The sequence below is a fragment of the Macaca mulatta genome, chromosome 13 (genome assembly GCF_049350105.2).
Source record: "Macaca mulatta isolate MMU2019108-1 chromosome 13, T2T-MMU8v2.0, whole genome shotgun sequence".
NCBI classification, from domain to species: domain Eukaryota; kingdom Metazoa; phylum Chordata; class Mammalia; order Primates; family Cercopithecidae; genus Macaca; species Macaca mulatta.
The window spans coordinates 57370518-57383299 of record NC_133418.1 but is presented as its reverse complement, the minus strand read 5'-3'; the positions used below and the strand labels follow the sequence as shown (position 1 = coordinate 57383299).

General features: G+C 36.0%; 1 long non-coding RNA gene across 1 annotated transcript in view; it reads right to left on the bottom strand.

Moving 5' to 3' along the window:
* LOC106992994 (uncharacterized) overlaps positions 1–12782 on the bottom strand; it is a 118654-nt gene that overhangs the window by 81633 nt on the left and 24239 nt on the right. The gene's annotated exons all lie outside the window — the stretch shown is intronic.

Sequence of the window (12782 nt, the reverse complement as noted above, 5' to 3'; positions counted from 1 at the left end):
TAATATTTATTCCCCAAAACTCCCCAGTTGAATTCACTGGAGGTGTTCATTGCTTCTCAGAGAGTCTGTTACTTAAAATAAAAACAATTAAAATTAAGATAGCAAGTATTTTAGCAGCAAAAACCACAAAAAAAGAAGAATTATCATTGCTATTGTTAACAATAATTGTTGAACTCACAACCTGCTGGCCACTGCTCTATGAGCTTTCAATATAGCTCATTCAGTTCTCACTATCACTTTATGAAGTAGGTAAATATTACTTTCGCTTTACAGCCAGAATTCCTTTATCTTCTTTTTCATAAATTTCTCATTCTAAACTGTTAATATACATCTCAGAAAATAAATGAGATTGTGACTATGACTCAAGAAATACATATTTCTATGGTTGATTTAAATAAAATGCAAAAGCCTGTATCATCTAACTGGCTTGATAAATCTTACTAGCTTTTTAACAATCATGAAATTTAAATTTTTTTGTAGAAAACTTTTAGAATACTTAATGAAAAGTTAGTATGTATTCACCTTCAAAAAACACAAATTTCTAGGTATAATAGTCAAGAATATCTGCAAGTCCAAATGTAGTAACAGTGCCAGGGCTGGTTGATTCAGCAGCTTATCACTGTCATTGGGGACTCAGATTCTCTCCATCTTTCCACTCTCCCATCCCTCATCAGCTTTGTCCTATGAAGGCTGCACAGATCCAGGTGTCACATCCAGCATCACAGTGACAAGAACAAAGGTCTCTTTCTCAGGAGCCAACTAAATGCCCCTTAAATCCCAATTAGCAAATTTCCTTTGCTAAAAATGAGTTATATGCCAATTCCTAAACTAGTCACTGTTAGGGTGTAGAATCACTGTGATTGGATTAGAAAAGCTCTGCCTCCTGGATCTAGGAATGAGGTTCTTTGCCCTGAAGCACAGAGATCTGTGGACAGGAAGAGGGGTCTTGCGGGAAATATATATACTGAGTAAGCAGTGTCTGATACAAAGACGAAAAATATTTCTTTTGACAGGAAGATTTGGTAAAATATAATATAAAGTAGAATTATTTCTCATTATTTAATCTGTTTAATGTTTCATAAAAATTAGCAAATTTAATGAGGAAATATAGCTGTAAGAATCCACTACGCATTTGCTGTTTGCTCTGAAATTAACAGGACTCAGTGCTTTCATTACTAGAAAGAAGAAAATTAGGTAGGTTAATAAAACAAACATCTGGAAAGTATCAACACTCATAAAAATAAACGGAATCATCCTGTGTATACACTAAAGCCAGGTTGGCATTTGTCAACAACTACAGATACAACACTACAGAATTTACTACTTCCAACTTCCTGGGTGGGTTTGTTCTCATTCATTTAATATATTTTCCTAAGTGAAAATTTAGTTTTAGGTTTTGAAATGCAACCATATAAGAATATGTAGACTAACAGTGTTTACTAGTTTTTAATAATGCCTACAGTTTCCCATATTTGGTTGCATTTTTCCTGCTGTACTATTGCTTCTGAGCTACCTGTTCCACTCTCAAAAACATGCAAGCTGGGATTTTTTTTCTTTTCCTTTAACTAGTTATTTTGCCAAATTTTCAGACTCATAGTAAAGAGCTTTTATTTTTCACCAACCTAATGATTACAAAAGCAGTTTTTAGAATAGCTCTAAGAATTCTCATATAGCCTTCATCTGCATTCCCCAAATGTTAACATTTTACTACATTTGCTGTATCTCTCTTTGTGTGTACAGGCACAGACATACACGGAATGTCTGTGCCTTATATACACATGTATACCTCTGTGTATACATGTAAGTATATTTGCACACATTTTTAATAGATTCTGAGTTTTTTAATTATTTGAGAATAAGTTATAGTCATGAAACCCCTTTATTTTTAAATACTTGTGTATGTTTCCAATAAAGAAGAAATTCTCCAATGAAACCAAAAGATTATCAAAATCAGAAAACTAGCATTGATATAATACTCTTATCTAATTTATAGGCTTTATTCAGATTTCAATACTATTTTTATGGTCAAAAAAATCAAATGTCATGGGTCATGCCCTGAATTCAGTTGTCATTTCTCTTTAGTCTTCTTTATTCTGACACAGTCCTTTAGTGTTTTCCTGGCAGAATGCTGTTAATATCGGTCTTCAGCAAAACATAATTAAGAGAGGAAACATGCTAAGCCAGTGGATTCGTATGGATGGTGGCTTGAGTGGGATTCGTCCTGCCTTTGTAGCCTTCCTCTTGCAGGGATAATAGGTGTGAGTATGTTTCATTATTCTCTTAGAAATCCTGACCTGTACCACAAATGTGAAGGACCAACTGGAGAACTAGGTGATCCATCAGTTTATTAATCAACTCATCTCATGCCAATGAATAGCAACAAGAAGATCCCAAAACACCTGAAATAAGTCTAAATATTCTAAACATTTATAAAAACATGGGGGGCATTATAGAAAAAAACTTACAAAAACATTTGTTTCAATCACTGCATGCTTAGATGCAATCTTTAAAAGTACTTCAATGTAAATAATTAGAATGGAGATGTTTATAATTGGTTAAAGGCTCATTATTTCTGAACCAATGTGCAGAATTTGGTTTATAAGAATAAAGACATTTGGATCAATTCTCTTATCTTTTTATTAACATTTAAATTAGCCTACAAAAAAAACCACATATATAAAAGTCTTCTAAAGCCTGAGAAGCTCATTTGCTTTTATGTAGGACACACTGATGGTTTTAATTTTTTAATCTCTCAGACTGCATCTGTATAGCAACAAGCAGATACTTTAGCAAGGAATAAATTGTTCCAAAAAGGCATGGGCAAGTGTGTCTTATAACTTTTTTTTTCTGAAAGATCCCAGTAAAATATTTTCTGATATGTTTTCAAACCAATGTATTCTATCACATGAAAGACAAGTTACCTGACAACATGGTTATTTGCAGTTATGTTATAACCAGATTTGTAACTGACTCTCCCTCCTCCAGTCTTATGAAAGAGAAGGAAGAAATTATAGCCTGGAAGAGAATATTCCCAAATGGAGTGAGCTAGGGCATCTAAATCTATAGCTGGGGCTGCAAAACACTTTGCTTCATTCAAGAAACATTTTCTTGAGTTGATTTTTTATGTACCTATCTTAAAAATAAGATAGTGCTCCCGGAGTAAGATTAGTAGCAGCAAACCCTTACTTACCCTGTTTTCAGTAGTGAAAACAGATTATAAACCCCATTTTTCTACTACAGAGTTATAAATACAACAGCCGTGCCGAAATCATTTGTTCATTGAGTTCAGCTCAAGATTATACTCAAGTCTGATTGCAAAAGCCCATTCTTATGGAAGAAGAGACAAAAGGCTAACAACTCTCTGGGAAGAGCGTCAAAGACTCAATGTTTACAAGAAGAAATTGAGGGGAAGATTGGAGAATAATTTTCTCTGGGAGAATGATGATGGCTTAGGGGTCTTTTGTAGAGAAAGTTCTTTGCTAGGATTAAAGGCAGGATTATTGGTGGATAATTGAAAAATGGAATGGAGAACCTCTTAAAATGGCAATGTATTCAGAATATCCAGGGGGTTCTTGAAATGTGAATTCTAAGGAAATAGGTAGTATTTAAGAAGAAAAGATAAACTCAAACTCACTATGTCAAGTGATAAAACTGCAAGCGAATCACAAAGGGATGGAGTTGCCAATGCCTTCAGAGGAAAAACAAAAGACCAATAACACAGTGACTTGGGTCGCCTTTTAAGTCAAGGTAACAATTCAAGAAAATCCTAATGAGAAAGAACTCAATCTGCTCTGCAGATTATGTTATGACTATATAATGGCTAAAGAACAATAGTAACTAGAACCTGAATAAATGTTATATTGCTCATTGTATCTAATTTCACAAAGTTATTGTTACCTTAAATCATACATTTATCAGAACTGTTTTATGTAAAAGTAATGTTTGAGGTTGACTCCTCATAGTAAAATTAAGTGCTTCTAAATTTAAAGTATGTGAAACAGGATGTGCTATGGGCTGAATGTTTGGGTCTCTCTAAAATTCATATGTTAAAATCCTAACCTCCAAATCAATGCTAGTAGGAGGCAGGGCCTTAGGGAGGTAATTAGGTCACAAGGTGCAGCCCTTATGAATGGGATTAATGCCTTTATAAGAAAAAGAACAAGAGACATTTTTTTTTCTTACTCTGCCATGTAAGGATACAAGGAGAAGTCAGCCATCTGTAAACCAGGAAGGGGACCCTCACCAAGAAAATGACCATGCTGGCACCCTGAACTGAAACTTCCAGCCTCCAGAACTGTGAGAAATAAATGAAACAAATGTTTGTTGTTTAATATACTCAATCTATAGTAGTCTGTTATAGTAGCCAAAACTGACTAAGACAAAAAGTTTCATTTGAAAGCAATCACTAATGTATAATTCTGAACTTGACATTCACTATTGCTAAGGTTACATTGGTTTCCCAACTGCTAAAAAAAAAAATAAAAATCAGATAGCTCATCTGAGAAGACACAGAGATGGAAATCAAGCGCATGAAAAATATGCTTAGCATCACTGGTCATTAGAAAAATGTAAACTAAAACCACAATGAGATGCCACTACACAAGTATCAGAATGACCAAAATAAAAACATTTTTTAAAATTTAAATGACAATATTAAGTGTTGGAAAAGATGCAGAGCAACTGCAACTCTCAGATATAGCTGATACGAATGGAAAATGGTACAGACACTTTGGAAATCAGTTTGACAAGTTCTTATAAAATTAAATATATACTGGGCATGGTGGAGTTTTCCCGTAGTCCCAGAACTTGGGAGGCTAAGGCAGGAGGATAGCTGGAGCCCAGGAGTTCAAGGCTGCAGTGAGCTATGATCATGCTACTGCACTCTAGCCTAGGTGACAGAGTAAGATGCTGTCTCAAAAAAAAAAAAAAAGAAAAAACATTAAACATTTACTTACCATGCAGCTCAGCAATTCCATTCGTAAGTATTTACCCAAGTGAAATTTAAAAACCACCCAAATGTTCCTCAGCTGAGGAATAGATAAACTAACTAGTACATTCATAAAATGGAATACTGTTTAGTATATTCATAAAATGGAATACGGTTCAGCAATATAAAAGAATGCACTATTGATACATACGACCACATGGGATGAATTTCAAATGCATTATATGGAATGAAAAAAGCTAGACTCAAAACAGCTGCATATGAAAATACTCTATTTAGATGACATTCTGGGAAATATAAAACTATAGTTGTGAAAGATCTGTGGTTGCCAAGGATTAAGAGTATATAAAGGGGCCAAGTGCAGTGGTTCACACCTCTAATCCCAGCACTTTGGGAAGGTGAGGCCAGAGGATTGCTTGGGCCCAGGAGTTCAAGACCAGCCTGGGCAACATGGCAAGACGCCCCCCATCTCTACAAAAAATTAATTTAAAAAAATAGCCAGGCATGGTGGCATGCACCTGTAGTCCCAGCTACTTGGGAAGTGGAGGCAGGAGGATTGCTTGTGTCCAGGAAGTCAAGGCTGCACTGGGCTATGACTGTATCAGTGCACTCCTGCCTAGGTGATGCAGCAAAACCCAGTCTCAAAAAATAATTTAAAAAAAAAAGAGTGTAGAAAGAGTTTAACTACAAAGGAGTAGCACAAGGATATTTGGGTATGCAGGGGGTGAGGCAGTGATGGAACTGTTCTATATCTTGATTGTGATGATGGTTATATGAGTTTGTACATTTGTTAAGACTCATAGAACTATATACCAAAAAGAGTGAGTTTTGCTGTATGTAAATTTTAAAACAAATTAAGAAAATGTATTGAAAAAAAATCATAGACCACAATACTATTGTATTAGTTTCCTATGGCTGCTGTGACAAATAACCACAAACTTGGTGATTTTAAACAACATGAACGTACTTTTCCATAATTCTAGAGGCCAGAAGTCCAATATGAGTCTTACAGAGTTAAAATCAAGGTGTGGATAGGCCCAGGCTCCTCCTGGAGGTTGCCTCCTCCAACTACTGGTGGCCATTGACATTTCTTGGCTTGTGGCTGCATCACTCCAATCTCTGTTTCCATGGTCATATTAATTTCTCTTCTTTTGTCTGTGTGAATTCTGCCTTTGCTCCCCTCTTATAATGATCCTCAGGATTGCATTAGGGATCAGGTGAATACTCCAAGATAATCTCCTATTTCAAGATCCTTGATCCTTCTGCACAGCCTTTGCCATATAAGGTAATATTCACTGATTCCAGGGATTAGAATGTGGCCATTTGGGGTATGAGGCCATCATTCAGCATCCCACAACCTTGGTAAATAAGAGAGGTCTACACAGGGAACTTTTCATATGCTGATAATGCTCAAATTCTAAAGTGATAAAAACATAGGTGTTCAGCATATGAGTGGCAGAAGACAAGAAGAAATGGGAGTATTTCTACCGAGTGAGTAGTATGGGGAAGTTAGAAAATATACGGCAAATTCAAGCTGTGATGAATTATCTTAGTTCAGTTGTGTTGCTATAAAGGAATACCTGAGGCTGAGTAGTTTATGAAGAAAAGAGGTTTATTTGGCTCACAGTTCTGCAGGCTGTACAAGAAGAATGGTGCCAGCATCTGCTTGTCATGAAGTCCTCAGACTGCTTGCACTCATGGCAGAAGGTGAAGAGGAGCCTGCATGTACAGGGATTACACAGTGGGAAACGAAGCAAGAGAGAGGGAAGGGAAGTGCTAGGCTCTTCTTAACAACCAGCTCCCACAGAAACTAAGAGAGAGAATTCACTCATCTCCGGCTCCCACCAGAGGGCATTAATCTATTCATGAGGGATCTGCCACCATGATCCAAATACTTCCCATTAAGCCCACCTCCAATATTGAAGATAAAATTGAAACATGAGGTTTGGAGGGTTCAAACATCTAAACTATGGCATGACTATACTCAAGTGACTTGAATGTGGGATGTGATGGAGCATATCATAAAAGAGTTTTAAAAGACAGGTTATAGACAAATAATAGAGTACCTTGAATCTCTTGGTAATAATTTTGGCATCTTTCTGGAGGTCTTACAGAGTGATTAAATGTTTTTAAATCAGTGGGAATCAAACCAATGTATTAATTCATTGTACAAATACATAAAAATTATAATAGCATTTATTATGTGTCAAGAATAGCTTAAGCACTTTAAATATTTTAAATCATTTTATTCTTGTAGCATCCTTAAGAGTAAGCACTATTATTATCATCATTTTACAAATGAGGAAGCACAGAAATGTTAAGCAGATTTCCCAAGGTCACACAGCAAGTAAGTCACAGAATCAGGATTTGGATCTAGGAAGAGAGCCTTCAGAGTCCTTGTTTTAACTATTTGCTCTACCAAGAAGAAAAAGAAGAGAGAGAAAAAGAAAAAGAATACAGACAGGCAGGTTAATGAGAGAAAAAGATAAATAATGAAGAACAAAAAGCAAGGAGCAATATTCTGAAGAGTTACAGACATGATGGAATAAAGACCAAGTTGTCAAAAAGAGCTGCAAATGCCCATTTATGCACTTTCAGTAGTGCTAGACTATCTGCATGAGACACAGAGTAAATCCTGATGCCATCACTCAAACTAGACCTACAAGTGCCTCGAGTTTTTACACATCCCCATCTTTCTGGGCAAAATATCCATCCTTCAAATCACTCCATGTGTTAAAGAACAAATGTCAGGTTACACTCTTGAATAGCCCAGCTCTATTTTCTCCCATAAATGCCTGCATAGGACGTCTTCTTCATACGGACCCTAGAATATTTCTGTGAGTTGTAGACGTTTCTTAGAACTGCAATAAAGTAATGTAATAAATGCATTGTTTGAATTTTTTACTGTTTTATATATGATACCTGAGGTTAGAATTATATCCCTTTTATATAAACTTGGGCAGTTTTATTTTGTGCCATTTCAAAGATATTGTTCTGGCCGGGCGCGGTGGCTCACGCCTGTAATCCCAGCACTTTGGGAGGCCAAGGCGGGCGGGTCACAAGGTCAGGAGATCGAGACCACGGTGAAACCCCGTCTCTACTAAAAATACAAAAAATTAGCCGGGCGCGGTGGCGGGCGCCTGTAGTCCCAGCTACTCAGGAGGCTGAGGCAGGAGAATGGTAAACCCAGGAGGCGGAGCTTGCAGTGAGCCGAGATCGCGCCACTGCACTCCAGCCTGGGCGACAGAGCGAGACTCCGTCTCAAAAAACAAAAAAACAAAACAAAAAAAAAGATATTGTTCTATATCACTGTAGTTTCCGATGTTTATTTTTTATTATTTCAGAGTCAAAACATGAAGAAGTAAAATGTATGTTTCCGTATGCCTTTAAAAATGCAAACCTGCAACATTAATGGGAACTTTCCCCAGGACACTTCATTTCAGTTCCAACTGGCTGCTAATTACTTACTCGCAGTGAAAGTGTCACACTGCTTTCCTTTCAGCACTTCGTTGGCCAAGTGTCTCTGGCAGTAATCTCTCAACACATAAGCACCGTTCCCTTTCATCACATTATTTAATCAATAAAGTAATGTCCTCGCACTGGCCAGGCCCAGAGCCATCTTGTCACAAGTGCTAAATAAATGAAACAAACACCAGTCCTGCTTCTACAACCTCTCCATTAATAAACATGAATGGAGATGCCTTTAATACAAAATCCATTCTCTCAAACGTTTAAAACTGCACACACATGCACATTTGTGAGATTAGAAGAGGAATCACTTATATGATGGTGAGAATAGACCAAGCAGCACTGGGCCAAGTCCCACTCAGAAGTGGTGAGACTACATTATTTCCAACTGGGACAAGTGCTCCTTTCATGCTCTCCCAGGGCTGCTTGTTCCCAAGAGATGGTGTTTCCTCATTCACCTCCTGTCTCTAAGAGGCAAGCACATCATGGCAGCTCCCTCTGCTGCTCAGTTTACAAAAGAATGATAGGATGCCCCATTTTCTCTTCTCTTTTTGCCAGGGGCCCTGCACTAGGTAGTGTTAGGCTTCCAAATATAAAGTTTGGATCCCAATTCATCCTCTCCTATTTCTCAATAGTAATAAAACCAGAGAATAGAAGAGTGAGTCTTAGCCTTAGTCTAACAGATGCTGGCACACTCCAGGTATGCAATGTTAAAAGGATAAATGACTTATTTGGGTAGCATCAGAGTCACCTTCTTTAGAAGCTAGCATTTATTAAGCACTTAATATGTGACAGGCACTCTTCTAATAGGTAACTCGCTTAATTCTCTCATTTTATAGATTGAGAAACTAAGGCTTGGGAAGGATAAGTCAGTTATCCAGAGTCCCCGCAGGTGAGAGCAAAGCTAGGATGTCTTCATTTCCCTCTTTGAAAAGTCTGTTATTTCCAAATTGAGTCCTAGAACTTTCAAGATCCAGCTTTTTTCTTTTCCATTGTTTTTATTTTCCTGGGCTGCCTGAGGGAATACATTCTTATGACCAACTGGCATTGCTATCAGTATTTCAAGAGTAAGCTGGCTATCCCCAAGTTCTCTGGCACTCAAGAATCAGGAGCCATGTTTTTATAAATAGTCACTCTGTAATCATTCCACTTTCTGTGAAAAATCTCACCACACCACAATACTTCCGTGGGTTCCCAAAAGGCTCCCTGTGTCTGATTCCTACTCTTTCTGAAATCCCCCTCCTTGCCATCTCACCTCCAGGTGAGTTCTTCCTCATTCCCACTCTGTCCCAAGCATGGGAGAGCTCCTCTTCCTGCATCACCCAAAGCCTCATTAAATAAGGGTGCTATGTAAAGCTGACTTTTATTGAGGATTGTGGAAGGAAATTAAACTACACCACAGATCAAAAACTAACTTCAAATGGAATATTTCACATCATAAATATATTCAGCCATTCTTCTACAATAACTGTCTTACTAACCCTCTTCCCTGCTTAGGTCCTGACTGATATCCATGTCATCTTCCTACTAAGACCCTATTACTCCATCTCTCCTCTACTCTATATACTACTCAAGCCCTAAACAACTCCTTCTTGAGCTTCCAAAGGACAATTATCAAACTCTTGTTACTTGATGATACAGAGCAAATAAAGCACCCTCCCAATATCTAGGTGAGTTTTGGGGCACTTACTTTTCATTTTAAAACACCAACAACAAAAAAAGATTTTCCTTACAAAAAGAGAAATCCTCTTTTTTAAGGGTGGCCACTTCAAAATGAAGCCACCCATTATGTTTTTCTCACTACACAACTTTTAGAGTTCTAGAAAGGTGATGGAGCCTTGTTTAAGCAGTCAAAGCTCTCAGCAGTGTGGATAACTGCCCTCCCCTAAAACAATGCTTCATTTAAGATAACTAGAGGAAGTATACCCTAGTTAAAATATTCTTTTTTAAAAATAAAATAGAAATAGCTCCTCCTGAACTATTTGATAAGCTAGTGCCACTTAGGGTGAGTGTCACACTCTTGATATTGTTCAACAAATATTTGCTAAATAAATTAGTGATTGCAGTCACTTCCCAAAAGAAAGAAGACAAAAGGTACAAGTAAAGTAAAATGACTTTATTTTCACTTTAAGAGCAAAAACTTTAATAATTGCCTTGAGTCTGTTTTAGCAGAAATTAGGCACTTGGTTTTCATTAGCAGAGGCATTCAGAGATATTTCTCCTAATGAAAATCTAAAACCAGGCCTTTAAAATGGCTTAGTGATAGTGATGATTCTTCAGAGAGCTCACGAGTTTCCCGGCCCTATGGGACATGTTGATCATTCATTTTATAGGTCAAATGCAAGTGCATTTATTAATGTATGCTCTGATCTAACCCACATTGTGGGATTAACTTCACAGTGCTTGATCAATGATACCCAAATTAATGGATTCATCAGTGCTGCCCGTTGAGACACCCTTGTCATTTATATTGCATTTCTTCCAACTCGTAATTAGGCATGTAATCTGTGCAGTCTCTAAGTGGATTCTTGAAAAGAAACCTACATCAGAAGAAAGTGTGGAGATTTTCATTATATTGATGACTTTGGCTCATCAGTTGCTCCTATTCTGTTGCATTATTGCTTCTACATCTTGACGAGTGCTTTCCTTCTCATGCTAAAGTTCCCCCATTGTTACAAATCCTTCAGTCAAAGATTGTATTCTATATCATGCCTTTTCTTTGTCCATAAAATTTCTGTTCCTATTACTGCATTGAAATATTTATTTCAAAAGTCTTCAATAATCTTCTAACCACAAAATGTAATTCCCTTTCATAGACTCAGTAGCATCTGGTATTGCTAACCATGCACTCTTATTTGAAAGCTTTTCACCTGCTGGACTCTTAAGACATTACCCTTTCCAGATCCTTTTCCTGTCTCTCTGTTCAGAATTCATCAGTCTCTTTGTAGGATCTCTTTCTACTGGCTTGATAAACTTTCCTCCAAGTTCTGCCACCTCAACTCCTTTACTCTTATTCTTGACAATATACTCATTCCAATGGCTTCTACAATCGCCTCTAGGTACATAATTTCCAAATTTAAGCCCTAATGTAACTACTAAAGAGGAAAGCAAGGGAAGGATGAAATAATATGGTAGAAATAAATTCCCAAATGCCATTAATAAAAGCAAATATTTAAAAACTAAATTATCCAGTTTAAAAGATCTTCAGTGAAGATAAAATACAAGTTGGTTACAAACTCTAAGATTGAATAAACATAGAAATGTGTTTGTATGTATTTGAAAGAGGGATGCCCAAAACATAAAGACACAGAAGTTTGAAAGCAAAGAAAGAAACAAGATATCTGCCCTCCCACCACCATCAAAAAAAAGCTTTTGTCACTATATTAATAGCAGATAAAATGCAATTTAGGGCAAAAAAAAACATATTGAAATGAAGAAGGTCATTATATATTAAAAGCATCAACAATTTAGCAGGAAGATGTAAAAATGGCAACTTGCATGTACCTAATAATATAGCCTCAAGACATGAAAAGCAAAAATCGGTTGAAATGCAAGGACATATTGATAATGGCAAAATTATAATGAGAGATTTGATCATCTGTTTTAGTAATTGATAAATCAAAAACAAAATATTACTATGCATTGCTTCATATTTTGCATATAAAATTGCATCCACCAATGAAAGAAAACATACTTTTCTCAAGCTTATGTAGAAAAATTATAAAAATTGATCATCTATTAGAACAAAAAGCAATTCTCAACAAGTATTAAAGAATCTCTGTCATTCAGATCACAATCTCTGAACAAGTACAGATTAGAAGTCAAATACAAAAAGTAATCCCATATATTTAGAAATTTAAAATTTATATAAGTAATTTATGTATTCTAATTACAATGGCCATTTCAAAATATTTATAATTAATTGAACAATGAAAATTTTACATATCAAAACTTACGAGATAAAGCTAAAGCAATATTTTGAAAAAAATTATATTCTTAACACTATAAATATTTTTAGAAAGTAAAAATCAATAACTCACCTATCCAACTTAAGAAATTAGGAGAGCATCAACTGCAAAGTATATAAAATAAAATAACAATAAAAGCAGAAATTAATAAAATGTTTTAAAACAAGAATAAAACTAAAAAGAACAAGCAAAAAACAAAAGTTGATTTGAAAACAAAAAAAACTAATTAGACAAACTACTAGCCAAAACAATAAAGAATAAAAAAGAGAAAAGACAAATAGAAAATAATCTTAAAAGCAGACATAAAGGACATAGCTACAGAAACAGTGGAGACTTTTTTAATCAGAAGAGAATACTATGGCCAAATTTATGCCATGAAATTTGAAAGTTAAGATTAAAAG